Source organism: Poromitra crassiceps (assembly GCF_964638095.1).
Source record: "Poromitra crassiceps genome assembly, chromosome: 1".
In the NCBI taxonomy this organism is placed as follows: domain Eukaryota; kingdom Metazoa; phylum Chordata; class Actinopteri; order Beryciformes; family Melamphaidae; genus Poromitra; species Poromitra crassiceps.
Genome location: NC_139623.1, coordinates 9,396,755 through 9,423,674, shown reverse-complemented (window position 1 = coordinate 9,423,674; position 26,920 = coordinate 9,396,755).

The window sequence follows — 26,920 nt, the reverse complement described above, 5'->3', positions numbered from 1 at the left end:
GCTACAGCAACGTATCTCCGCAACCGTAACTCGTAGAGACTCACGGATGGCGGCGTTGGACTCGGGGTGGAAAATTAGCTGAACGAGGCCCGGAATCAGGATCGCACCTTCCGTTTCCGAGATAAAAGCAATTATTATTGTGCTTGCAGATAGGCAAGCACAATCTTAGAATCTCTCATACTTCTTTTTCTTTATTCTGTTTTCTTCTGGTCAAAAGTTTGGTTCGCCATTTCTCCTACAGTTTTCACACTACACAGACATGGGAGACATCAAAACGTGCGGCTCATTGAGGAATCGTGTGCATTTGGATTGCTAAGGGTTTCGTTGGCCGGTTTTCGCGATATTGGCGTTAACGTACGATTTTTTTCCCCATTCACTTGAATGGGGTTTCGAAATCGTTGGCATTAAATTAGCTCTAGCTCAGACACCGTAGGACCTGCTATTACCAAACTTTGTAGGTAGGTTTACAGAGTCACCTTTTACTCTGTGCGGGAAAATTTTAGTATTTGACCAGATGGTGGCGCTATAACAGCCGTCCTTACGTTTTGGTCCATAACTTTTGAACCGTAAGGGCTACATTCAAAATTCTTTTTTCCCTGGATTCCTTGGGTCATTCCGCATCTGCTGATATAGGCCCCGCCCATTTCCGTCTAACTAGATTTTCCGCCATTTTGAATTTTGTCGAAAAGCGTTTTTTCGCTATTTCTCCTTCAAATTTTGCCCGATCTTCACCAAACCACATCACAGAGCGTGTGTGGACTGTCCCGCACAAAACTTATTTTGCGTATTTTTGAAATTCCGCACCGTTGCGATATAATCGACTTCCAAAGTTCTGTGGGTGGGGCCTATTTCACAAAGATCGTCCGATGCGAACCAAACTTGGTCCAGGTGTGGAAGGATGTACTCTGAGCCTATAGGACAAATATTGTGTCATTTCGCCTCTAGGGTGCGCTATAGCAGCATTCAGAACCTGTCCCTTCTAAATTGTTTTATTTTGAAGGGCGGCAGGAAGTGCTGATTCATTGGAATTATGGCCAGCCTTCCTTCTTGTATTGACACTTGACACTTCTGAGCTGATTTCAGAAAAGAAAGTGTCATTTGGCGTGTAGGGGGCGCTATTGTTTGCCTATGGGGGGCGCTACAGCAACGTATCTCCGCAACCGTAACTCGTAGAGACTCACGGATGGCGGCGTTGGACTCGGGGTGGAAAATTAGCTGAACGAGGCCCGGAATCAGGATCGCACCTTCCGTTTCCGAGATAAAAGCAATTATTATTGTGCTTGCAGATAGGCAAGCACAATCTTAGAATCTCTCATACTTCTTTTTCTTTATTCTGTTTTCTTCTGGTCAAAAGTTTGGTTCGCCATTTCTCCTACAGTTTTCACACTACACAGACATGGGAGACATCAAAACGTGCGGCTCATTGAGGAATCGTGTGCATTTGGATTGCTAAGGGTTTCGTTGGCCGGTTTTCGCGATATTGGCGTTAACGTACGATTTTTTTCCCCATTCACTTGAATGGGGTTTCGAAATCGTTGGCATTAAATTAGCTCTAGCTCAGACACCGTAGGACCTGCTATTACCAAACTTTGTAGGTAGGTTTACAGAGTCACCTTTTACTCTGTGCGGGAAAATTTTAGTATTTGACCAGATGGTGGCGCTATAACAGCCGTCCTTACGTTTTGGTCCATAACTTTTGAACCGTAAGGGCTACATTCAAAATTCTTTTTTCCCTGGATTCCTTGGGTCATTCCGCATCTGCTGATATAGGCCCCGCCCATTTCCGTCTAACTAGATTTTCCGCCATTTTGAATTTTGTCGAAAAGCGTTTTTTCGCTATTTCTCCTTCAAATTTTGCCCGATCTTCACCAAACCACATCACAGAGCGTGTGTGGACTGTCCCGCACAAAACTTATTTTGCGTATTTTTGAAATTCCGCACCGTTGCGATATAATCGACTTCCAAAGTTCTGTGGGTGGGGCCTATTTCACAAAGATCGTCCGATGCGAACCAAACTTGGTCCAGGTGTGGAAGGATGTACTCTGAGCCTATAGGACAAATATTGTGTCATTTCGCCTCTAGGGGGCGCTATAGCAGCATTCAGAACCTGTCCCTTCTAAATTGTTTTATTTTGAAGGGCGGCAGGAAGTGCTGATTCATTGGAATTATGGCCAGCCTTCCTTCTTGTATTGACACTTGACACTTCTGAGCTGATTTCAGAAAAGAAAGTGTCATTTGGCGTGTAGGGGGCGCTATTGTTTGCCTATGGGGGGCGCTACAGCAACGTATCTCCGCAACCGTAACTCGTAGAGACTCACGGATGGCGGCGTTGGACTCGGGGTGGAAAATTAGCTGAACGAGGCCCGGAATCAGGATCGCACCTTCCGTTTCCGAGATAAAAGCAATTATTATTGTGCTTGCAGATAGGCAAGCACAATCTTAGAATCTCTCATACTTCTTTTTCTTTATTCTGTTTTCTTCTGGTCAAAAGTTTGGTTCGCCATTTCTCCTACAGTTTTCACACTACACAGACATGGGAGACATCAAAACGTGCGGCTCATTGAGGAATCGTGTGCATTTGGATTGCTAAGGGTTTCGTTGGCCGGTTTTCGCGATATTGGCGTTAACGTACGATTTTTTTCCCCATTCACTTGAATGGGGTTTCGAAATCGTTGGCATTAAATTAGCTCTAGCTCAGACACCGTAGGACCTGCTATTACCAAACTTTGTAGGTAGGTTTACAGAGTCACCTTTTACTCTGTGCGGGAAAATTTTAGTATTTGACCAGATGGTGGCGCTATAACAGCCGTCCTTACGTTTTGGTCCATAACTTTTGAACCGTAAGGGCTACATTCAAAATTCTTTTTTCCCTGGATTCCTTGGGTCATTCCGCATCTGCTGATATAGGCCCCGCCCATTTCCGTCTAACTAGATTTTCCGCCATTTTGAATTTTGTCGAAAAGCGTTTTTTCGCTATTTCTCCTTCAAATTTTGCCCGATCTTCACCAAACCACATCACAGAGCGTGTGTGGACTGTCCCGCACAAAACTTATTTTGCGTATTTTTGAAATTCCGCACCGTTGCGATATAATCGACTTCCAAAGTTCTGTGGGTGGGGCCTATTTCACAAAGATCGTCCGATGCGAACCAAACTTGGTCCAGGTGTGGAAGGATGTACTCTGAGCCTATAGGACAAATATTGTGTCATTTCGCCTCTAGGGGGCGCTATAGCAGCATTCAGAACCTGTCCCTTCTAAATTGTTTTATTTTGAAGGGCGGCAGGAAGTGCTGATTCATTGGAATTATGGCCAGCCTTCCTTCTTGTATTGACACTTGACACTTCTGAGCTGATTTCAGAAAAGAAAGTGTCATTTGGCGTGTAGGGGGCGCTATTGTTTGCCTATGGGGGGCGCTACAGCAACGTATCTCCGCAACCGTAACTCGTAGAGACTCACGGATGGCGGCGTTGGACTCGGGGTGGAAAATTAGCTGAACGAGGCCCGGAATCAGGATCGCACCTTCCGTTTCCGAGATAAAAGCAATTATTATTGTGCTTGCAGATAGGCAAGCACAATCTTAGAATCTCTCATACTTCTTTTTCTTTATTCTGTTTTCTTCTGGTCAAAAGTTTGGTTCGCCATTTCTCCTACAGTTTTCACACTACACAGACATGGGAGACATCAAAACGTGCGGCTCATTGAGGAATCGTGTGCATTTGGATTGCTAAGGGTTTCGTTGGCCGGTTTTCGCGATATTGGCGTTAACGTACGATTTTTTTCCCCATTCACTTGAATGGGGTTTCGAAATCGTTGGCATTAAATTAGCTCTAGCTCAGACACCGTAGGACCTGCTATTACCAAACTTTGTAGGTAGGTTTACAGAGTCACCTTTTACTCTGTGCGGGAAAATTTTAGTATTTGACCAGATGGTGGCGCTATAACAGCCGTCCTTACGTTTTGGTCCATAACTTTTGAACCGTAAGGGCTACATTCAAAATTCTTTTTTCCCTGGATTCCTTGGGTCATTCCGCATCTGCTGATATAGGCCCCGCCCATTTCCGTCTAACTAGATTTTCCGCCATTTTGAATTTTGTCGAAAAGCGTTTTTTCGCTATTTCTCCTTCAAATTTTGCCCGATCTTCACCAAACCACATCACAGAGCGTGTGTGGACTGTCCCGCACAAAACTTATTTTGCGTATTTTTGAAATTCCGCACCGTTGCGATATAATCGACTTCCAAAGTTCTGTGGGTGGGGCCTATTTCACAAAGATCGTCCGATGCGAACCAAACTTGGTCCAGGTGTGGAAGGATGTACTCTGAGCCTATAGGACAAATATTGTGTCATTTCGCCTCTAGGGTGCGCTATAGCAGCATTCAGAACCTGTCCCTTCTAAATTGTTTTATTTTGAAGGGCGGCAGGAAGTGCTGATTCATTGGAATTATGGCCAGCCTTCCTTCTTGTATTGACACTTGACACTTCTGAGCTGATTTCAGAAAAGAAAGTGTCATTTGGCGTGTAGGGGGCGCTATTGTTTGCCTATGGGGGGCGCTACAGCAACGTATCTCCGCAACCGTAACTCGTAGAGACTCACGGATGGCGGCGTTGGACTCGGGGTGGAAAATTAGCTGAACGAGGCCCGGAATCAGGATCGCACCTTCCGTTTCCGAGATAAAAGCAATTATTATTGTGCTTGCAGATAGGCAAGCACAATCTTAGAATCTCTCATACTTCTTTTTCTTTATTCTGTTTTCTTCTGGTCAAAAGTTTGGTTCGCCATTTCTCCTACAGTTTTCACACTACACAGACATGGGAGACATCAAAACGTGCGGCTCATTGAGGAATCGTGTGCATTTGGATTGCTAAGGGTTTCGTTGGCCGGTTTTCGCGATATTGGCGTTAACGTACGATTTTTTTCCCCATTCACTTGAATGGGGTTTCGAAATCGTTGGCATTAAATTAGCTCTAGCTCAGACACCGTAGGACCTGCTATTACCAAACTTTGTAGGTAGGTTTACAGAGTCACCTTTTACTCTGTGCGGGAAAATTTTAGTATTTGACCAGATGGTGGCGCTATAACAGCCGTCCTTACGTTTTGGTCCATAACTTTTGAACCGTAAGGGCTACATTCAAAATTCTTTTTTCCCTGGATTCCTTGGGTCATTCCGCATCTGCTGATATAGGCCCCGCCCATTTCCGTCTAACTAGATTTTCCGCCATTTTGAATTTTGTCGAAAAGCGTTTTTTCGCTATTTCTCCTTCAAATTTTGCCCGATCTTCACCAAACCACATCACAGAGCGTGTGTGGACTGTCCCGCACAAAACTTATTTTGCGTATTTTTGAAATTCCGCACCGTTGCGATATAATCGACTTCCAAAGTTCTGTGGGTGGGGCCTATTTCACAAAGATCGTCCGATGCGAACCAAACTTGGTCCAGGTGTGGAAGGATGTACTCTGAGCCTATAGGACAAATATTGTGTCATTTCGCCTCTAGGGGGCGCTATAGCAGCATTCAGAACCTGTCCCTTCTAAATTGTTTTATTTTGAAGGGCGGCAGGAAGTGCTGATTCATTGGAATTATGGCCAGCCTTCCTTCTTGTATTGACACTTGACACTTCTGAGCTGATTTCAGAAAAGAAAGTGTCATTTGGCGTGTAGGGGGCGCTATTGTTTGCCTATGGGGGGCGCTACAGCAACGTATCTCCGCAACCGTAACTCGTAGAGACTCACGGATGGCGGCGTTGGACTCGGGGTGGAAAATTAGCTGAACGAGGCCCGGAATCAGGATCGCACCTTCCGTTTCCGAGATAAAAGCAATTATTATTGTGCTTGCAGATAGGCAAGCACAATCTTAGAATCTCTCATACTTCTTTTTCTTTATTCTGTTTTCTTCTGGTCAAAAGTTTGGTTCGCCATTTCTCCTACAGTTTTCACACTACACAGACATGGGAGACATCAAAACGTGCGGCTCATTGAGGAATCGTGTGCATTTGGATTGCTAAGGGTTTCGTTGGCCGGTTTTCGCGATATTGGCGTTAACGTACGATTTTTTTCCCCATTCACTTGAATGGGGTTTCGAAATCGTTGGCATTAAATTAGCTCTAGCTCAGACACCGTAGGACCTGCTATTACCAAACTTTGTAGGTAGGTTTACAGAGTCACCTTTTACTCTGTGCGGGAAAATTTTAGTATTTGACCAGATGGTGGCGCTATAACAGCCGTCCTTACGTTTTGGTCCATAACTTTTGAACCGTAAGGGCTACATTCAAAATTCTTTTTTCCCTGGATTCCTTGGGTCATTCCGCATCTGCTGATATAGGCCCCGCCCATTTCCGTCTAACTAGATTTTCCGCCATTTTGAATTTTGTCGAAAAGCGTTTTTTCGCTATTTCTCCTTCAAATTTTGCCCGATCTTCACCAAACCACATCACAGAGCGTGTGTGGACTGTCCCGCACAAAACTTATTTTGCGTATTTTTGAAATTCCGCACCGTTGCGATATAATCGACTTCCAAAGTTCTGTGGGTGGGGCCTATTTCACAAAGATCGTCCGATGCGAACCAAACTTGGTCCAGGTGTGGAAGGATGTACTCTGAGCCTATAGGACAAATATTGTGTCATTTCGCCTCTAGGGGGCGCTATAGCAGCATTCAGAACCTGTCCCTTCTAAATTGTTTTATTTTGAAGGGCGGCAGGAAGTGCTGATTCATTGGAATTATGGCCAGCCTTCCTTCTTGTATTGACACTTGACACTTCTGAGCTGATTTCAGAAAAGAAAGTGTCATTTGGCGTGTAGGGGGCGCTATTGTTTGCCTATGGGGGGCGCTACAGCAACGTATCTCCGCAACCGTAACTCGTAGAGACTCACGGATGGCGGCGTTGGACTCGGGGTGGAAAATTAGCTGAACGAGGCCCGGAATCAGGATCGCACCTTCCGTTTCCGAGATAAAAGCAATTATTATTGTGCTTGCAGATAGGCAAGCACAATCTTAGAATCTCTCATACTTCTTTTTCTTTATTCTGTTTTCTTCTGGTCAAAAGTTTGGTTCGCCATTTCTCCTACAGTTTTCACACTACACAGACATGGGAGACATCAAAACGTGCGGCTCATTGAGGAATCGTGTGCATTTGGATTGCTAAGGGTTTCGTTGGCCGGTTTTCGCGATATTGGCGTTAACGTACGATTTTTTTCCCCATTCACTTGAATGGGGTTTCGAAATCGTTGGCATTAAATTAGCTCTAGCTCAGACACCGTAGGACCTGCTATTACCAAACTTTGTAGGTAGGTTTACAGAGTCACCTTTTACTCTGTGCGGGAAAATTTTAGTATTTGACCAGATGGTGGCGCTATAACAGCCGTCCTTACGTTTTGGTCCATAACTTTTGAACCGTAAGGGCTACATTCAAAATTCTTTTTTCCCTGGATTCCTTGGGTCATTCCGCATCTGCTGATATAGGCCCCGCCCATTTCCGTCTAACTAGATTTTCCGCCATTTTGAATTTTGTCGAAAAGCGTTTTTTCGCTATTTCTCCTTCAAATTTTGCCCGATCTTCACCAAACCACATCACAGAGCGTGTGTGGACTGTCCCGCACAAAACTTATTTTGCGTATTTTTGAAATTCCGCACCGTTGCGATATAATCGACTTCCAAAGTTCTGTGGGTGGGGCCTATTTCACAAAGATCGTCCGATGCGAACCAAACTTGGTCCAGGTGTGGAAGGATGTACTCTGAGCCTATAGGACAAATATTGTGTCATTTCGCCTCTAGGGTGCGCTATAGCAGCATTCAGAACCTGTCCCTTCTAAATTGTTTTATTTTGAAGGGCGGCAGGAAGTGCTGATTCATTGGAATTATGGCCAGCCTTCCTTCTTGTATTGACACTTGACACTTCTGAGCTGATTTCAGAAAAGAAAGTGTCATTTGGCGTGTAGGGGGCGCTATTGTTTGCCTATGGGGGGCGCTACAGCAACGTATCTCCGCAACCGTAACTCGTAGAGACTCACGGATGGCGGCGTTGGACTCGGGGTGGAAAATTAGCTGAACGAGGCCCGGAATCAGGATCGCACCTTCCGTTTCCGAGATAAAAGCAATTATTATTGTGCTTGCAGATAGGCAAGCACAATCTTAGAATCTCTCATACTTCTTTTTCTTTATTCTGTTTTCTTCTGGTCAAAAGTTTGGTTCGCCATTTCTCCTACAGTTTTCACACTACACAGACATGGGAGACATCAAAACGTGCGGCTCATTGAGGAATCGTGTGCATTTGGATTGCTAAGGGTTTCGTTGGCCGGTTTTCGCGATATTGGCGTTAACGTACGATTTTTTTCCCCATTCACTTGAATGGGGTTTCGAAATCGTTGGCATTAAATTAGCTCTAGCTCAGACACCGTAGGACCTGCTATTACCAAACTTTGTAGGTAGGTTTACAGAGTCACCTTTTACTCTGTGCGGGAAAATTTTAGTATTTGACCAGATGGTGGCGCTATAACAGCCGTCCTTACGTTTTGGTCCATAACTTTTGAACCGTAAGGGCTACATTCAAAATTCTTTTTTCCCTGGATTCCTTGGGTCATTCCGCATCTGCTGATATAGGCCCCGCCCATTTCCGTCTAACTAGATTTTCCGCCATTTTGAATTTTGTCGAAAAGCGTTTTTTCGCTATTTCTCCTTCAAATTTTGCCCGATCTTCACCAAACCACATCACAGAGCGTGTGTGGACTGTCCCGCACAAAACTTATTTTGCGTATTTTTGAAATTCCGCACCGTTGCGATATAATCGACTTCCAAAGTTCTGTGGGTGGGGCCTATTTCACAAAGATCGTCCGATGCGAACCAAACTTGGTCCAGGTGTGGAAGGATGTACTCTGAGCCTATAGGACAAATATTGTGTCATTTCGCCTCTAGGGGGCGCTATAGCAGCATTCAGAACCTGTCCCTTCTAAATTGTTTTATTTTGAAGGGCGGCAGGAAGTGCTGATTCATTGGAATTATGGCCAGCCTTCCTTCTTGTATTGACACTTGACACTTCTGAGCTGATTTCAGAAAAGAAAGTGTCATTTGGCGTGTAGGGGGCGCTATTGTTTGCCTATGGGGGGCGCTACAGCAACGTATCTCCGCAACCGTAACTCGTAGAGACTCACGGATGGCGGCGTTGGACTCGGGGTGGAAAATTAGCTGAACGAGGCCCGGAATCAGGATCGCACCTTCCGTTTCCGAGATAAAAGCAATTATTATTGTGCTTGCAGATAGGCAAGCACAATCTTAGAATCTCTCATACTTCTTTTTCTTTATTCTGTTTTCTTCTGGTCAAAAGTTTGGTTCGCCATTTCTCCTACAGTTTTCACACTACACAGACATGGGAGACATCAAAACGTGCGGCTCATTGAGGAATCGTGTGCATTTGGATTGCTAAGGGTTTCGTTGGCCGGTTTTCGCGATATTGGCGTTAACGTACGATTTTTTTCCCCATTCACTTGAATGGGGTTTCGAAATCGTTGGCATTAAATTAGCTCTAGCTCAGACACCGTAGGACCTGCTATTACCAAACTTTGTAGGTAGGTTTACAGAGTCACCTTTTACTCTGTGCGGGAAAATTTTAGTATTTGACCAGATGGTGGCGCTATAACAGCCGTCCTTACGTTTTGGTCCATAACTTTTGAACCGTAAGGGCTACATTCAAAATTCTTTTTTCCCTGGATTCCTTGGGTCATTCCGCATCTGCTGATATAGGCCCCGCCCATTTCCGTCTAACTAGATTTTCCGCCATTTTGAATTTTGTCGAAAAGCGTTTTTTCGCTATTTCTCCTTCAAATTTTGCCCGATCTTCACCAAACCACATCACAGAGCGTGTGTGGACTGTCCCGCACAAAACTTATTTTGCGTATTTTTGAAATTCCGCACCGTTGCGATATAATCGACTTCCAAAGTTCTGTGGGTGGGGCCTATTTCACAAAGATCGTCCGATGCGAACCAAACTTGGTCCAGGTGTGGAAGGATGTACTCTGAGCCTATAGGACAAATATTGTGTCATTTCGCCTCTAGGGGGCGCTATAGCAGCATTCAGAACCTGTCCCTTCTAAATTGTTTTATTTTGAAGGGCGGCAGGAAGTGCTGATTCATTGGAATTATGGCCAGCCTTCCTTCTTGTATTGACACTTGACACTTCTGAGCTGATTTCAGAAAAGAAAGTGTCATTTGGCGTGTAGGGGGCGCTATTGTTTGCCTATGGGGGGCGCTACAGCAACGTATCTCCGCAACCGTAACTCGTAGAGACTCACGGATGGCGGCGTTGGACTCGGGGTGGAAAATTAGCTGAACGAGGCCCGGAATCAGGATCGCACCTTCCGTTTCCGAGATAAAAGCAATTATTATTGTGCTTGCAGATAGGCAAGCACAATCTTAGAATCTCTCATACTTCTTTTTCTTTATTCTGTTTTCTTCTGGTCAAAAGTTTGGTTCGCCATTTCTCCTACAGTTTTCACACTACACAGACATGGGAGACATCAAAACGTGCGGCTCATTGAGGAATCGTGTGCATTTGGATTGCTAAGGGTTTCGTTGGCCGGTTTTCGCGATATTGGCGTTAACGTACGATTTTTTTCCCCATTCACTTGAATGGGGTTTCGAAATCGTTGGCATTAAATTAGCTCTAGCTCAGACACCGTAGGACCTGCTATTACCAAACTTTGTAGGTAGGTTTACAGAGTCACCTTTTACTCTGTGCGGGAAAATTTTAGTATTTGACCAGATGGTGGCGCTATAACAGCCGTCCTTACGTTTTGGTCCATAACTTTTGAACCGTAAGGGCTACATTCAAAATTCTTTTTTCCCTGGATTCCTTGGGTCATTCCGCATCTGCTGATATAGGCCCCGCCCATTTCCGTCTAACTAGATTTTCCGCCATTTTGAATTTTGTCGAAAAGCGTTTTTTCGCTATTTCTCCTTCAAATTTTGCCCGATCTTCACCAAACCACATCACAGAGCGTGTGTGGACTGTCCCGCACAAAACTTATTTTGCGTATTTTTGAAATTCCGCACCGTTGCGATATAATCGACTTCCAAAGTTCTGTGGGTGGGGCCTATTTCACAAAGATCGTCCGATGCGAACCAAACTTGGTCCAGGTGTGGAAGGATGTACTCTGAGCCTATAGGACAAATATTGTGTCATTTCGCCTCTAGGGTGCGCTATAGCAGCATTCAGAACCTGTCCCTTCTAAATTGTTTTATTTTGAAGGGCGGCAGGAAGTGCTGATTCATTGGAATTATGGCCAGCCTTCCTTCTTGTATTGACACTTGACACTTCTGAGCTGATTTCAGAAAAGAAAGTGTCATTTGGCGTGTAGGGGGCGCTATTGTTTGCCTATGGGGGGCGCTACAGCAACGTATCTCCGCAACCGTAACTCGTAGAGACTCACGGATGGCGGCGTTGGACTCGGGGTGGAAAATTAGCTGAACGAGGCCCGGAATCAGGATCGCACCTTCCGTTTCCGAGATAAAAGCAATTATTATTGTGCTTGCAGATAGGCAAGCACAATCTTAGAATCTCTCATACTTCTTTTTCTTTATTCTGTTTTCTTCTGGTCAAAAGTTTGGTTCGCCATTTCTCCTACAGTTTTCACACTACACAGACATGGGAGACATCAAAACGTGCGGCTCATTGAGGAATCGTGTGCATTTGGATTGCTAAGGGTTTCGTTGGCCGGTTTTCGCGATATTGGCGTTAACGTACGATTTTTTTCCCCATTCACTTGAATGGGGTTTCGAAATCGTTGGCATTAAATTAGCTCTAGCTCAGACACCGTAGGACCTGCTATTACCAAACTTTGTAGGTAGGTTTACAGAGTCACCTTTTACTCTGTGCGGGAAAATTTTAGTATTTGACCAGATGGTGGCGCTATAACAGCCGTCCTTACGTTTTGGTCCATAACTTTTGAACCGTAAGGGCTACATTCAAAATTCTTTTTTCCCTGGATTCCTTGGGTCATTCCGCATCTGCTGATATAGGCCCCGCCCATTTCCGTCTAACTAGATTTTCCGCCATTTTGAATTTTGTCGAAAAGCGTTTTTTCGCTATTTCTCCTTCAAATTTTGCCCGATCTTCACCAAACCACATCACAGAGCGTGTGTGGACTGTCCCGCACAAAACTTATTTTGCGTATTTTTGAAATTCCGCACCGTTGCGATATAATCGACTTCCAAAGTTCTGTGGGTGGGGCCTATTTCACAAAGATCGTCCGATGCGAACCAAACTTGGTCCAGGTGTGGAAGGATGTACTCTGAGCCTATAGGACAAATATTGTGTCATTTCGCCTCTAGGGGGCGCTATAGCAGCATTCAGAACCTGTCCCTTCTAAATTGTTTTATTTTGAAGGGCGGCAGGAAGTGCTGATTCATTGGAATTATGGCCAGCCTTCCTTCTTGTATTGACACTTGACACTTCTGAGCTGATTTCAGAAAAGAAAGTGTCATTTGGCGTGTAGGGGGCGCTATTGTTTGCCTATGGGGGGCGCTACAGCAACGTATCTCCGCAACCGTAACTCGTAGAGACTCACGGATGGCGGCGTTGGACTCGGGGTGGAAAATTAGCTGAACGAGGCCCGGAATCAGGATCGCACCTTCCGTTTCCGAGATAAAAGCAATTATTATTGTGCTTGCAGATAGGCAAGCACAATCTTAGAATCTCTCATACTTCTTTTTCTTTATTCTGTTTTCTTCTGGTCAAAAGTTTGGTTCGCCATTTCTCCTACAGTTTTCACACTACACAGACATGGGAGACATCAAAACGTGCGGCTCATTGAGGAATCGTGTGCATTTGGATTGCTAAGGGTTTCGTTGGCCGGTTTTCGCGATATTGGCGTTAACGTACGATTTTTTTCCCCATTCACTTGAATGGGGTTTCGAAATCGTTGGCATTAAATTAGCTCTAGCTCAGACACCGTAGGACCTGCTATTACCAAACTTTGTAGGTAGGTTTACAGAGTCACCTTTTACTCTGTGCGGGAAAATTTTAGTATTTGACCAGATGGTGGCGCTATAACAGCCGTCCTTACGTTTTGGTCCATAACTTTTGAACCGTAAGGGCTACATTCAAAATTCTTTTTTCCCTGGATTCCTTGGGTCATTCCGCATCTGCTGATATAGGCCCCGCCCATTTCCGTCTAACTAGATTTTCCGCCATTTTGAATTTTGTCGAAAAGCGTTTTTTCGCTATTTCTCCTTCAAATTTTGCCCGATCTTCACCAAACCACATCACAGAGCGTGTGTGGACTGTCCCGCACAAAACTTATTTTGCGTATTTTTGAAATTCCGCACCGTTGCGATATAATCGACTTCCAAAGTTCTGTGGGTGGGGCCTATTTCACAAAGATCGTCCGATGCGAACCAAACTTGGTCCAGGTGTGGAAGGATGTACTCTGAGCCTATAGGACAAATATTGTGTCATTTCGCCTCTAGGGTGCGCTATAGCAGCATTCAGAACCTGTCCCTTCTAAATTGTTTTATTTTGAAGGGCGGCAGGAAGTGCTGATTCATTGGAATTATGGCCAGCCTTCCTTCTTGTATTGACACTTGACACTTCTGAGCTGATTTCAGAAAAGAAAGTGTCATTTGGCGTGTAGGGGGCGCTATTGTTTGCCTATGGGGGGCGCTACAGCAACGTATCTCCGCAACCGTAACTCGTAGAGACTCACGGATGGCGGCGTTGGACTCGGGGTGGAAAATTAGCTGAACGAGGCCCGGAATCAGGATCGCACCTTCCGTTTCCGAGATAAAAGCAATTATTATTGTGCTTGCAGATAGGCAAGCACAATCTTAGAATCTCTCATACTTCTTTTTCTTTATTCTGTTTTCTTCTGGTCAAAAGTTTGGTTCGCCATTTCTCCTACAGTTTTCACACTACACAGACATGGGAGACATCAAAACGTGCGGCTCATTGAGGAATCGTGTGCATTTGGATTGCTAAGGGTTTCGTTGGCCGGTTTTCGCGATATTGGCGTTAACGTACGATTTTTTTCCCCATTCACTTGAATGGGGTTTCGAAATCGTTGGCATTAAATTAGCTCTAGCTCAGACACCGTAGGACCTGCTATTACCAAACTTTGTAGGTAGGTTTACAGAGTCACCTTTTACTCTGTGCGGGAAAATTTTAGTATTTGACCAGATGGTGGCGCTATAACAGCCGTCCTTACGTTTTGGTCCATAACTTTTGAACCGTAAGGGCTACATTCAAAATTCTTTTTTCCCTGGATTCCTTGGGTCATTCCGCATCTGCTGATATAGGCCCCGCCCATTTCCGTCTAACTAGATTTTCCGCCATTTTGAATTTTGTCGAAAAGCGTTTTTTCGCTATTTCTCCTTCAAATTTTGCCCGATCTTCACCAAACCACATCACAGAGCGTGTGTGGACTGTCCCGCACAAAACTTATTTTGCGTATTTTTGAAATTCCGCACCGTTGCGATATAATCGACTTCCAAAGTTCTGTGGGTGGGGCCTATTTCACAAAGATCGTCCGATGCGAACCAAACTTGGTCCAGGTGTGGAAGGATGTACTCTGAGCCTATAGGACAAATATTGTGTCATTTCGCCTCTAGGGGGCGCTATAGCAGCATTCAGAACCTGTCCCTTCTAAATTGTTTTATTTTGAAGGGCGGCAGGAAGTGCTGATTCATTGGAATTATGGCCAGCCTTCCTTCTTGTATTGACACTTGACACTTCTGAGCTGATTTCAGAAAAGAAAGTGTCATTTGGCGTGTAGGGGGCGCTATTGTTTGCCTATGGGGGGCGCTACAGCAACGTATCTCCGCAACCGTAACTCGTAGAGACTCACGGATGGCGGCGTTGGACTCGGGGTGGAAAATTAGCTGAACGAGGCCCGGAATCAGGATCGCACCTTCCGTTTCCGAGATAAAAGCAATTATTATTGTGCTTGCAGATAGGCAAGCACAATCTTAGAATCTCTCATACTTCTTTTTCTTTATTCTGTTTTCTTCTGGTCAAAAGTTTGGTTCGCCATTTCTCCTACAGTTTTCACACTACACAGACATGGGAGACATCAAAACGTGCGGCTCATTGAGGAATCGTGTGCATTTGGATTGCTAAGGGTTTCGTTGGCCGGTTTTCGCGATATTGGCGTTAACGTACGATTTTTTTCCCCATTCACTTGAATGGGGTTTCGAAATCGTTGGCATTAAATTAGCTCTAGCTCAGACACCGTAGGACCTGCTATTACCAAACTTTGTAGGTAGGTTTACAGAGTCACCTTTTACTCTGTGCGGGAAAATTTTAGTATTTGACCAGATGGTGGCGCTATAACAGCCGTCCTTACGTTTTGGTCCATAACTTTTGAACCGTAAGGGCTACATTCAAAATTCTTTTTTCCCTGGATTCCTTGGGTCATTCCGCATCTGCTGATATAGGCCCCGCCCATTTCCGTCTAACTAGATTTTCCGCCATTTTGAATTTTGTCGAAAAGCGTTTTTTCGCTATTTCTCCTTCAAATTTTGCCCGATCTTCACCAAACCACATCACAGAGCGTGTGTGGACTGTCCCGCACAAAACTTATTTTGCGTATTTTTGAAATTCCGCACCGTTGCGATATAATCGACTTCCAAAGTTCTGTGGGTGGGGCCTATTTCACAAAGATCGTCCGATGCGAACCAAACTTGGTCCAGGTGTGGAAGGATGTACTCTGAGCCTATAGGACAAATATTGTGTCATTTCGCCTCTAGGGGGCGCTATAGCAGCATTCAGAACCTGTCCCTTCTAAATTGTTTTATTTTGAAGGGCGGCAGGAAGTGCTGATTCATTGGAATTATGGCCAGCCTTCCTTCTTGTATTGACACTTGACACTTCTGAGCTGATTTCAGAAAAGAAAGTGTCATTTGGCGTGTAGGGGGCGCTATTGTTTGCCTATGGGGGGCGCTACAGCAACGTATCTCCGCAACCGTAACTCGTAGAGACTCACGGATGGCGGCGTTGGACTCGGGGTGGAAAATTAGCTGAACGAGGCCCGGAATCAGGATCGCACCTTCCGTTTCCGAGATAAAAGCAATTATTATTGTGCTTGCAGATAGGCAAGCACAATCTTAGAATCTCTCATACTTCTTTTTCTTTATTCTGTTTTCTTCTGGTCAAAAGTTTGGTTCGCCATTTCTCCTACAGTTTTCACACTACACAGACATGGGAGACATCAAAACGTGCGGCTCATTGAGGAATCGTGTGCATTTGGATTGCTAAGGGTTTCGTTGGCCGGTTTTCGCGATATTGGCGTTAACGTACGATTTTTTTCCCCATTCACTTGAATGGGGTTTCGAAATCGTTGGCATTAAATTAGCTCTAGCTCAGACACCGTAGGACCTGCTATTACCAAACTTTGTAGGTAGGTTTACAGAGTCACCTTTTACTCTGTGCGGGAAAATTTTAGTATTTGACCAGATGGTGGCGCTATAACAGCCGTCCTTACGTTTTGGTCCATAACTTTTGAACCGTAAGGGCTACATTCAAAATTCTTTTTTCCCTGGATTCCTTGGGTCATTCCGCATCTGCTGATATAGGCCCCGCCCATTTCCGTCTAACTAGATTTTCCGCCATTTTGAATTTTGTCGAAAAGCGTTTTTTCGCTATTTCTCCTTCAAATTTTGCCCGATCTTCACCAAACCACATCACAGAGCGTGTGTGGACTGTCCCGCACAAAACTTATTTTGCGTATTTTTGAAATTCCGCACCGTTGCGATATAATCGACTTCCAAAGTTCTGTGGGTGGGGCCTATTTCACAAAGATCGTCCGATGCGAACCAAACTTGGTCCAGGTGTGGAAGGATGTACTCTGAGCCTATAGGACAAATATTGTGTCATTTCGCCTCTAGGGTGCGCTATAGCAGCATTCAGAACCTGTCCCTTCTAAATTGTTTTATTTTGAAGGGCGGCAGGAAGTGCTGATTCATTGGAATTATGGCCAGCCTTCCTTCTTGTATTGACACTTGACACTTCTGAGCTGATTTCAGAAAAGAAAGTGTCATTTGGCGTGTAGGGGGCGCTATTGTTTGCCTATGGGGGGCGCTACAGCAACGTATCTCCGCAACCGTAACTCGTAGAGACTCACGGATGGCGGCGTTGGACTCGGGGTGGAAAATTAGCTGAACGAGGCCCGGAATCAGGATCGCACCTTCCGTTTCCGAGATAAAAGCAATTATTATTGTGCTTGCAGATAGGCAAGCACAATCTTAGAATCTCTCATACTTCTTTTTCTTTATTCTGTTTTCTTCTGGTCAAAAGTTTGGTTCGCCATTTCTCCTACAGTTTTCACACTACACAGACATGGGAGACATCAAAACGTGCGGCTCATTGAGGAATCGTGTGCATTTGGATTGCTAAGGGTTTCGTTGGCCGGTTTTCGCGATATTGGCGTTAACGTACGATTTTTTTCCCCATTCACTTGAATGGGGTTTCGAAATCGTTGGCATTAAATTAGCTCTAGCTCAGACACCGTAGGACCTGCTATTACCAAACTTTGTAGGTAGGTTTACAGAGTCACCTTTTACTCTGTGCGGGAAAATTTTAGTATTTGACCAGATGGTGGCGCTATAACAGCCGTCCTTACGTTTTGGTCCATAACTTTTGAACCGTAAGGGCTACATTCAAAATTCTTTTTTCCCTGGATTCCTTGGGTCATTCCGCATCTGCTGATATAGGCCCCGCCCATTTCCGTCTAACTAGATTTTCCGCCATTTTGAATTTTGTCGAAAAGCGTTTTTTCGCTATTTCTCCTTCAAATTTTGCCCGATCTTCACCAAACCACATCACAGAGCGTGTGTGGACTGTCCCGCACAAAACTTATTTTGCGTATTTTTGAAATTCCGCACCGTTGCGATATAATCGACTTCCAAAGTTCTGTGGGTGGGGCCTATTTCACAAAGATCGTCCGATGCGAACCAAACTTGGTCCAGGTGTGGAAGGATGTACTCTGAGCCTATAGGACAAATATTGTGTCATTTCGCCTCTAGGGGGCGCTATAGCAGCATTCAGAACCTGTCCCTTCTAAATTGTTTTATTTTGAAGGGCGGCAGGAAGTGCTGATTCATTGGAATTATGGCCAGCCTTCCTTCTTGTATTGACACTTGACACTTCTGAGCTGATTTCAGAAAAGAAAGTGTCATTTGGCGTGTAGGGGGCGCTATTGTTTGCCTATGGGGGGCGCTACAGCAACGTATCTCCGCAACCGTAACTCGTAGAGACTCACGGATGGCGGCGTTGGACTCGGGGTGGAAAATTAGCTGAACGAGGCCCGGAATCAGGATCGCACCTTCCGTTTCCGAGATAAAAGCAATTATTATTGTGCTTGCAGATAGGCAAGCACAATCTTAGAATCTCTCATACTTCTTTTTCTTTATTCTGTTTTCTTCTGGTCAAAAGTTTGGTTCGCCATTTCTCCTACAGTTTTCACACTACACAGACATGGGAGACATCAAAACGTGCGGCTCATTGAGGAATCGTGTGCATTTGGATTGCTAAGGGTTTCGTTGGCCGGTTTTCGCGATATTGGCGTTAACGTACGATTTTTTTCCCCATTCACTTGAATGGGGTTTCGAAATCGTTGGCATTAAATTAGCTCTAGCTCAGACACCGTAGGACCTGCTATTACCAAACTTTGTAGGTAGGTTTACAGAGTCACCTTTTACTCTGTGCGGGAAAATTTTAGTATTTGACCAGATGGTGGCGCTATAACAGCCGTCCTTACGTTTTGGTCCATAACTTTTGAACCGTAAGGGCTACATTCAAAATTCTTTTTTCCCTGGATTCCTTGGGTCATTCCGCATCTGCTGATATAGGCCCCGCCCATTTCCGTCTAACTAGATTTTCCGCCATTTTGAATTTTGTCGAAAAGCGTTTTTTCGCTATTTCTCCTTCAAATTTTGCCCGATCTTCACCAAACCACATCACAGAGCGTGTGTGGACTGTCCCGCACAAAACTTATTTTGCGTATTTTTGAAATTCCGCACCGTTGCGATATAATCGACTTCCAAAGTTCTGTGGGTGGGGCCTATTTCACAAAGATCGTCCGATGCGAACCAAACTTGGTCCAGGTGTGGAAGGATGTACTCTGAGCCTATAGGACAAATATTGTGTCATTTCGCCTCTAGGGGGCGCTATAGCAGCATTCAGAACCTGTCCCTTCTAAATTGTTTTATTTTGAAGGGCGGCAGGAAGTGCTGATTCATTGGAATTATGGCCAGCCTTCCTTCTTGTATTGACACTTGACACTTCTGAGCTGATTTCAGAAAAGAAAGTGTCATTTGGCGTGTAGGGGGCGCTATTGTTTGCCTATGGGGGGCGCTACAGCAACGTATCTCCGCAACCGTAACTCGTAGAGACTCACGGATGGCGGCGTTGGACTCGGGGTGGAAAATTAGCTGAACGAGGCCCGGAATCAGGATCGCACCTTCCGTTTCCGAGATAAAAGCAATTATTATTGTGCTTGCAGATAGGCAAGCACAATCTTAGAATCTCTCATACTTCTTTTTCTTTATTCTGTTTTCTTCTGGTCAAAAGTTTGGTTCGCCATTTCTCCTACAGTTTTCACACTACACAGACATGGGAGACATCAAAACGTGCGGCTCATTGAGGAATCGTGTGCATTTGGATTGCTAAGGGTTTCGTTGGCCGGTTTTCGCGATATTGGCGTTAACGTACGATTTTTTTCCCCATTCACTTGAATGGGGTTTCGAAATCGTTGGCATTAAATTAGCTCTAGCTCAGACACCGTAGGACCTGCTATTACCAAACTTTGTAGGTAGGTTTACAGAGTCACCTTTTACTCTGTGCGGGAAAATTTTAGTATTTGACCAGATGGTGGCGCTATAACAGCCGTCCTTACGTTTTGGTCCATAACTTTTGAACCGTAAGGGCTACATTCAAAATTCTTTTTTCCCTGGATTCCTTGGGTCATTCCGCATCTGCTGATATAGGCCCCGCCCATTTCCGTCTAACTAGATTTTCCGCCATTTTGAATTTTGTCGAAAAGCGTTTTTTCGCTATTTCTCCTTCAAATTTTGCCCGATCTTCACCAAACCACATCACAGAGCGTGTGTGGACTGTCCCGCACAAAACTTATTTTGCGTATTTTTGAAATTCCGCACCGTTGCGATATAATCGACTTCCAAAGTTCTGTGGGTGGGGCCTATTTCACAAAGATCGTCCGATGCGAACCAAACTTGGTCCAGGTGTGGAAGGATGTACTCTGAGCCTATAGGACAAATATTGTGTCATTTCGCCTCTAGGGTGCGCTATAGCAGCATTCAGAACCTGTCCCTTCTAAATTGTTTTATTTTGAAGGGCGGCAGGAAGTGCTGATTCATTGGAATTATGGCCAGCCTTCCTTCTTGTATTGACACTTGACACTTCTGAGCTGATTTCAGAAAAGAAAGTGTCATTTGGCGTGTAGGGGGCGCTATTGTTTGCCTATGGGGGGCGCTACAGCAACGTATCTCCGCAACCGTAACTCGTAGAGACTCACGGATGGCGGCGTTGGACTCGGGGTGGAAAATTAGCTGAACGAGGCCCGGAATCAGGATCGCACCTTCCGTTTCCGAGATAAAAGCAATTATTATTGTGCTTGCAGATAGGCAAGCACAATCTTAGAATCTCTCATACTTCTTTTTCTTTATTCTGTTTTCTTCTGGTCAAAAGTTTGGTTCGCCATTTCTCCTACAGTTTTCACACTACACAGACATGGGAGACATCAAAACGTGCGGCTCATTGAGGAATCGTGTGCATTTGGATTGCTAAGGGTTTCGTTGGCCGGTTTTCGCGATATTGGCGTTAACGTACGATTTTTTTCCCCATTCACTTGAATGGGGTTTCGAAATCGTTGGCATTAAATTAGCTCTAGCTCAGACACCGTAGGACCTGCTATTACCAAACTTTGTAGGTAGGTTTACAGAGTCACCTTTTACTCTGTGCGGGAAAATTTTAGTATTTGACCAGATGGTGGCGCTATAACAGCCGTCCTTACGTTTTGGTCCATAACTTTTGAACCGTAAGGGCTACATTCAAAATTCTTTTTTCCCTGGATTCCTTGGGTCATTCCGCATCTGCTGATATAGGCCCCGCCCATTTCCGTCTAACTAGATTTTCCGCCATTTTGAATTTTGTCGAAAAGCGTTTTTTCGCTATTTCTCCTTCAAATTTTGCCCGATCTTCACCAAACCACATCACAGAGCGTGTGTGGACTGTCCCGCACAAAACTTATTTTGCGTATTTTTGAAATTCCGCACCGTTGCGATATAATCGACTTCCAAAGTTCTGTGGGTGGGGCCTATTTCACAAAGATCGTCCGATGCGAACCAAACTTGGTCCAGGTGTGGAAGGATGTACTCTGAGCCTATAGGACAAATATTGTGTCATTTCGCCTCTAGGGGGCGCTATAGCAGCATTCAGAACCTGTCCCTTCTAAATTGTTTTATTTTGAAGGGCGGCAGGAAGTGCTGATTCATTGGAATTATGGCCAGCCTTCCTTCTTGTATTGACACTTGACACTTCTGAGCTGATTTCAGAAAAGAAAGTGTCATTTGGCGTGTAGGGGGCGCTATTGTTTGCCTATGGGGGGCGCTACAGCAACGTATCTCCGCAACCGTAACTCGTAGAGACTCACGGATGGCGGCGTTGGACTCGGGGTGGAAAATTAGCTGAACGAGGCCCGGAATCAGGATCGCACCTTCCGTTTCCGAGATAAAAGCAATTATTATTGTGCTTGCAGATAGGCAAGCACAATCTTAGAATCTCTCATACTTCTTTTTCTTTATTCTGTTTTCTTCTGGTCAAAAGTTTGGTTCGCCATTTCTCCTACAGTTTTCACACTACACAGACATGGGAGACATCAAAACGTGCGGCTCATTGAGGAATCGTGTGCATTTGGATTGCTAAGGGTTTCGTTGGCCGGTTTTCGCGATATTGGCGTTAACGTACGATTTTTTTCCCCATTCACTTGAATGGGGTTTCGAAATCGTTGGCATTAAATTAGCTCTAGCTCAGACACCGTAGGACCTGCTATTACCAAACTTTGTAGGTAGGTTTACAGAGTCACCTTTTACTCTGTGCGGGAAAATTTTAGTATTTGACCAGATGGTGGCGCTATAACAGCCGTCCTTACGTTTTGGTCCATAACTTTTGAACCGTAAGGGCTACATTCAAAATTCTTTTTTCCCTGGATTCCTTGGGTCATTCCGCATCTGCTGATATAGGCCCCGCCCATTTCCGTCTAACTAGATTTTCCGCCATTTTGAATTTTGTCGAAAAGCGTTTTTTCGCTATTTCTCCTTCAAATTTTGCCCGATCTTCACCAAACCACATCACAGAGCGTGTGTGGACTGTCCCGCACAAAACTTATTTTGCGTATTTTTGAAATTCCGCACCGTTGCGATATAATCGACTTCCAAAGTTCTGTGGGTGGGGCCTATTTCACAAAGATCGTCCGATGCGAACCAAACTTGGTCCAGGTGTGGAAGGATGTACTCTGAGCCTATAGGACAAATATTGTGTCATTTCGCCTCTAGGGTGCGCTATAGCAGCATTCAGAACCTGTCCCTTCTAAATTGTTTTATTTTGAAGGGCGGCAGGAAGTGCTGATTCATTGGAATTATGGCCAGCCTTCCTTCTTGTATTGACACTTGACACTTCTGAGCTGATTTCAGAAAAGAAAGTGTCATTTGGCGTGTAGGGGGCGCTATTGTTTGCCTATGGGGGGCGCTACAGCAACGTATCTCCGCAACCGTAACTCGTAGAGACTCACGGATGGCGGCGTTGGACTCGGGGTGGAAAATTAGCTGAACGAGGCCCGGAATCAGGATCGCACCTTCCGTTTCCGAGATAAAAGCAATTATTATTGTGCTTGCAGATAGGCAAGCACAATCTTAGAATCTCTCATACTTCTTTTTCTTTATTCTGTTTTCTTCTGGTCAAAAGTTTGGTTCGCCATTTCTCCTACAGTTTTCACACTACACAGACATGGGAGACATCAAAACGTGCGGCTCATTGAGGAATCGTGTGCATTTGGATTGCTAAGGGTTTCGTTGGCCGGTTTTCGCGATATTGGCGTTAACGTACGATTTTTTTCCCCATTCACTTGAATGGGGTTTCGAAATCGTTGGCATTAAATTAGCTCTAGCTCAGACACCGTAGGACCTGCTATTACCAAACTTTGTAGGTAGGTTTACAGAGTCACCTTTTACTCTGTGCGGGAAAATTTTAGTATTTGACCAGATGGTGGCGCTATAACAGCCGTCCTTACGTTTTGGTCCATAACTTTTGAACCGTAAGGGCTACATTCAAAATTCTTTTTTCCCTGGATTCCTTGGGTCATTCCGCATCTGCTGATATAGGCCCCGCCCATTTCCGTCTAACTAGATTTTCCGCCATTTTGAATTTTGTCGAAAAGCGTTTTTTCGCTATTTCTCCTTCAAATTTTGCCCGATCTTCACCAAACCACATCACAGAGCGTGTGTGGACTGTCCCGCACAAAACTTATTTTGCGTATTTTTGAAATTCCGCACCGTTGCGATATAATCGACTTCCAAAGTTCTGTGGGTGGGGCCTATTTCACAAAGATCGTCCGATGCGAACCAAACTTGGTCCAGGTGTGGAAGGATGTACTCTGAGCCTATAGGACAAATATTGTGTCATTTCGCCTCTAGGGGGCGCTATAGCAGCATTCAGAACCTGTCCCTTCTAAATTGTTTTATTTTGAAGGGCGGCAGGAAGTGCTGATTCATTGGAATTATGGCCAGCCTTCCTTCTTGTATTGACACTTGACACTTCTGAGCTGATTTCAGAAAAGAAAGTGTCATTTGGCGTGTAGGGGGCGCTATTGTTTGCCTATGGGGGGCGCTACAGCAACGTATCTCCGCAACCGTAACTCGTAGAGACTCACGGATGGCGGCGTTGGACTCGGGGTGGAAAATTAGCTGAACGAGGCCCGGAATCAGGATCGCACCTTCCGTTTCCGAGATAAAAGCAATTATTATTGTGCTTGCAGATAGGCAAGCACAATCTTAGAATCTCTCATACTTCTTTTTCTTTATTCTGTTTTCTTCTGGTCAAAAGTTTGGTTCGCCATTTCTCCTACAGTTTTCACACTACACAGACATGGGAGACATCAAAACGTGCGGCTCATTGAGGAATCGTGTGCATTTGGATTGCTAAGGGTTTCGTTGGCCGGTTTTCGCGATATTGGCGTTAACGTACGATTTTTTTCCCCATTCACTTGAATGGGGTTTCGAAATCGTTGGCATTAAATTAGCTCTAGCTCAGACACCGTAGGACCTGCTATTACCAAACTTTGTAGGTAGGTTTACAGAGTCACCTTTTACTCTGTGCGGGAAAATTTTAGTATTTGACCAGATGGTGGCGCTATAACAGCCGTCCTTACGTTTTGGTCCATAACTTTTGAACCGTAAGGGCTACATTCAAAATTCTTTTTTCCCTGGATTCCTTGGGTCATTCCGCATCTGCTGATATAGGCCCCGCCCATTTCCGTCTAACTAGATTTTCCGCCATTTTGAATTTTGTCGAAAAGCGTTTTTTCGCTATTTCTCCTTCAAATTTTGCCCGATCTTCACCAAACCACATCACAGAGCGTGTGTGGACTGTCCCGCACAAAACTTATTTTGCGTATTTTTGAAATTCCGCACCGTTGCGATATAATCGACTTCCAAAGTTCTGTGGGTGGGGCCTATTTCACAAAGATCGTCCGATGCGAACCAAACTTGGTCCAGGTGTGGAAGGATGTACTCTGAGCCTATAGGACAAATATTGTGTCATTTCGCCTCTAGGGTGCGCTATAGCAGCATTCAGAACCTGTCCCTTCTAAATTGTTTTATTTTGAAGGGCGGCAGGAAGTGCTGATTCATTGGAATTATGGCCAGCCTTCCTTCTTGTATTGACACTTGACACTTCTGAGCTGATTTCAGAAAAGAAAGTGTCATTTGGCGTGTAGGGGGCGCTATTGTTTGCCTATGGGGGGCGCTACAGCAACGTATCTCCGCAACCGTAACTCGTAGAGACTCACGGATGGCGGCGTTGGACTCGGGGTGGAAAATTAGCTGAACGAGGCCCGGAATCAGGATCGCACCTTCCGTTTCCGAGATAAAAGCAATTATTATTGTGCTTGCAGATAGGCAAGCACAATCTTAGAATCTCTCATACTTCTTTTTCTTTATTCTGTTTTCTTCTGGTCAAAAGTTTGGTTCGCCATTTCTCCTACAGTTTTCACACTACACAGACATGGGAGACATCAAAACGTGCGGCTCATTGAGGAATCGTGTGCATTTGGATTGCTAAGGGTTTCGTTGGCCGGTTTTCGCGATATTGGCGTTAACGTACGATTTTTTTCCCCATTCACTTGAATGGGGTTTCGAAATCGTTGGCATTAAATTAGCTCTAGCTCAGACACCGTAGGACCTGCTATTACCAAACTTTGTAGGTAGGTTTACAGAGTCACCTTTTACTCTGTGCGGGAAAATTTTAGTATTTGACCAGATGGTGGCGCTATAACAGCCGTCCTTACGTTTTGGTCCATAACTTTTGAACCGTAAGGGCTACATTCAAAATTCTTTTTTCCCTGGATTCCTTGGGTCATTCCGCATCTGCTGATATAGGCCCCGCCCATTTCCGTCTAACTAGATTTTCCGCCATTTTGAATTTTGTCGAAAAGCGTTTTTTCGCTATTTCTCCTTCAAATTTTGCCCGATCTTCACCAAACCACATCACAGAGCGTGTGTGGACTGTCCCGCACAAAACTTATTTTGCGTATTTTTGAAATTCCGCACCGTTGCGATATAATCGACTTCCAAAGTTCTGTGGGTGGGGCCTATTTCACAAAGATCGTCCGATGCGAACCAAACTTGGTCCAGGTGTGGAAGGATGTACTCTGAGCCTATAGGACAAATATTGTGTCATTTCGCCTCTAGGGGGCGCTATAGCAGCATTCAGAACCTGTCCCTTCTAAATTGTTTTATTTTGAAGGGCGGCAGGAAGTGCTGATTCATTGGAATTATGGCCAGCCTTCCTTCTTGTATTGACACTTGACACTTCTGAGCTGATTTCAGAAAAGAAAGTGTCATTTGGCGTGTAGGGGGCGCTATTGTTTGCCTATGGGGGGCGCTACAGCAACGTATCTCCGCAACCGTAACTCGTAGAGACTCACGGATGGCGGCGTTGGACTCGGGGTGGAAAATTAGCTGAACGAGGCCCGGAATCAGGATCGCACCTTCCGTTTCCGAGATAAAAGCAATTATTATTGTGCTTGCAGATAGGCAAGCACAATCTTAGAATCTCTCATACTTCTTTTTCTTTATTCTGTTTTCTTCTGGTCAAAAGTTTGGTTCGCCATTTCTCCTACAGTTTTCACACTACACAGACATGGGAGACATCAAAACGTGCGGCTCATTGAGGAATCGTGTGCATTTGGATTGCTAAGGGTTTCGTTGGCCGGTTTTCGCGATATTGGCGTTAACGTACGATTTTTTTCCCCATTCACTTGAATGGGGTTTCGAAATCGTTGGCATTAAATTAGCTCTAGCTCAGACACCGTAGGACCTGCTATTACCAAACTTTGTAGGTAGGTTTACAGAGTCACCTTTTACTCTGTGCGGGAAAATTTTAGTATTTGACCAGATGGTGGCGCTATAACAGCCGTCCTTACGTTTTGGTCCATAACTTTTGAACCGTAAGGGCTACATTCAAAATTCTTTTTTCCCTGGATTCCTTGGGTCATTCCGCATCTGCTGATATAGGCCCCGCCCATTTCCGTCTAACTAGATTTTCCGCCATTTTGAATTTTGTCGAAAAGCGTTTTTTCGCTATTTCTCCTTCAAATTTTGCCCGATCTTCACCAAACCACATCACAGAGCGTGTGTGGACTGTCCCGCA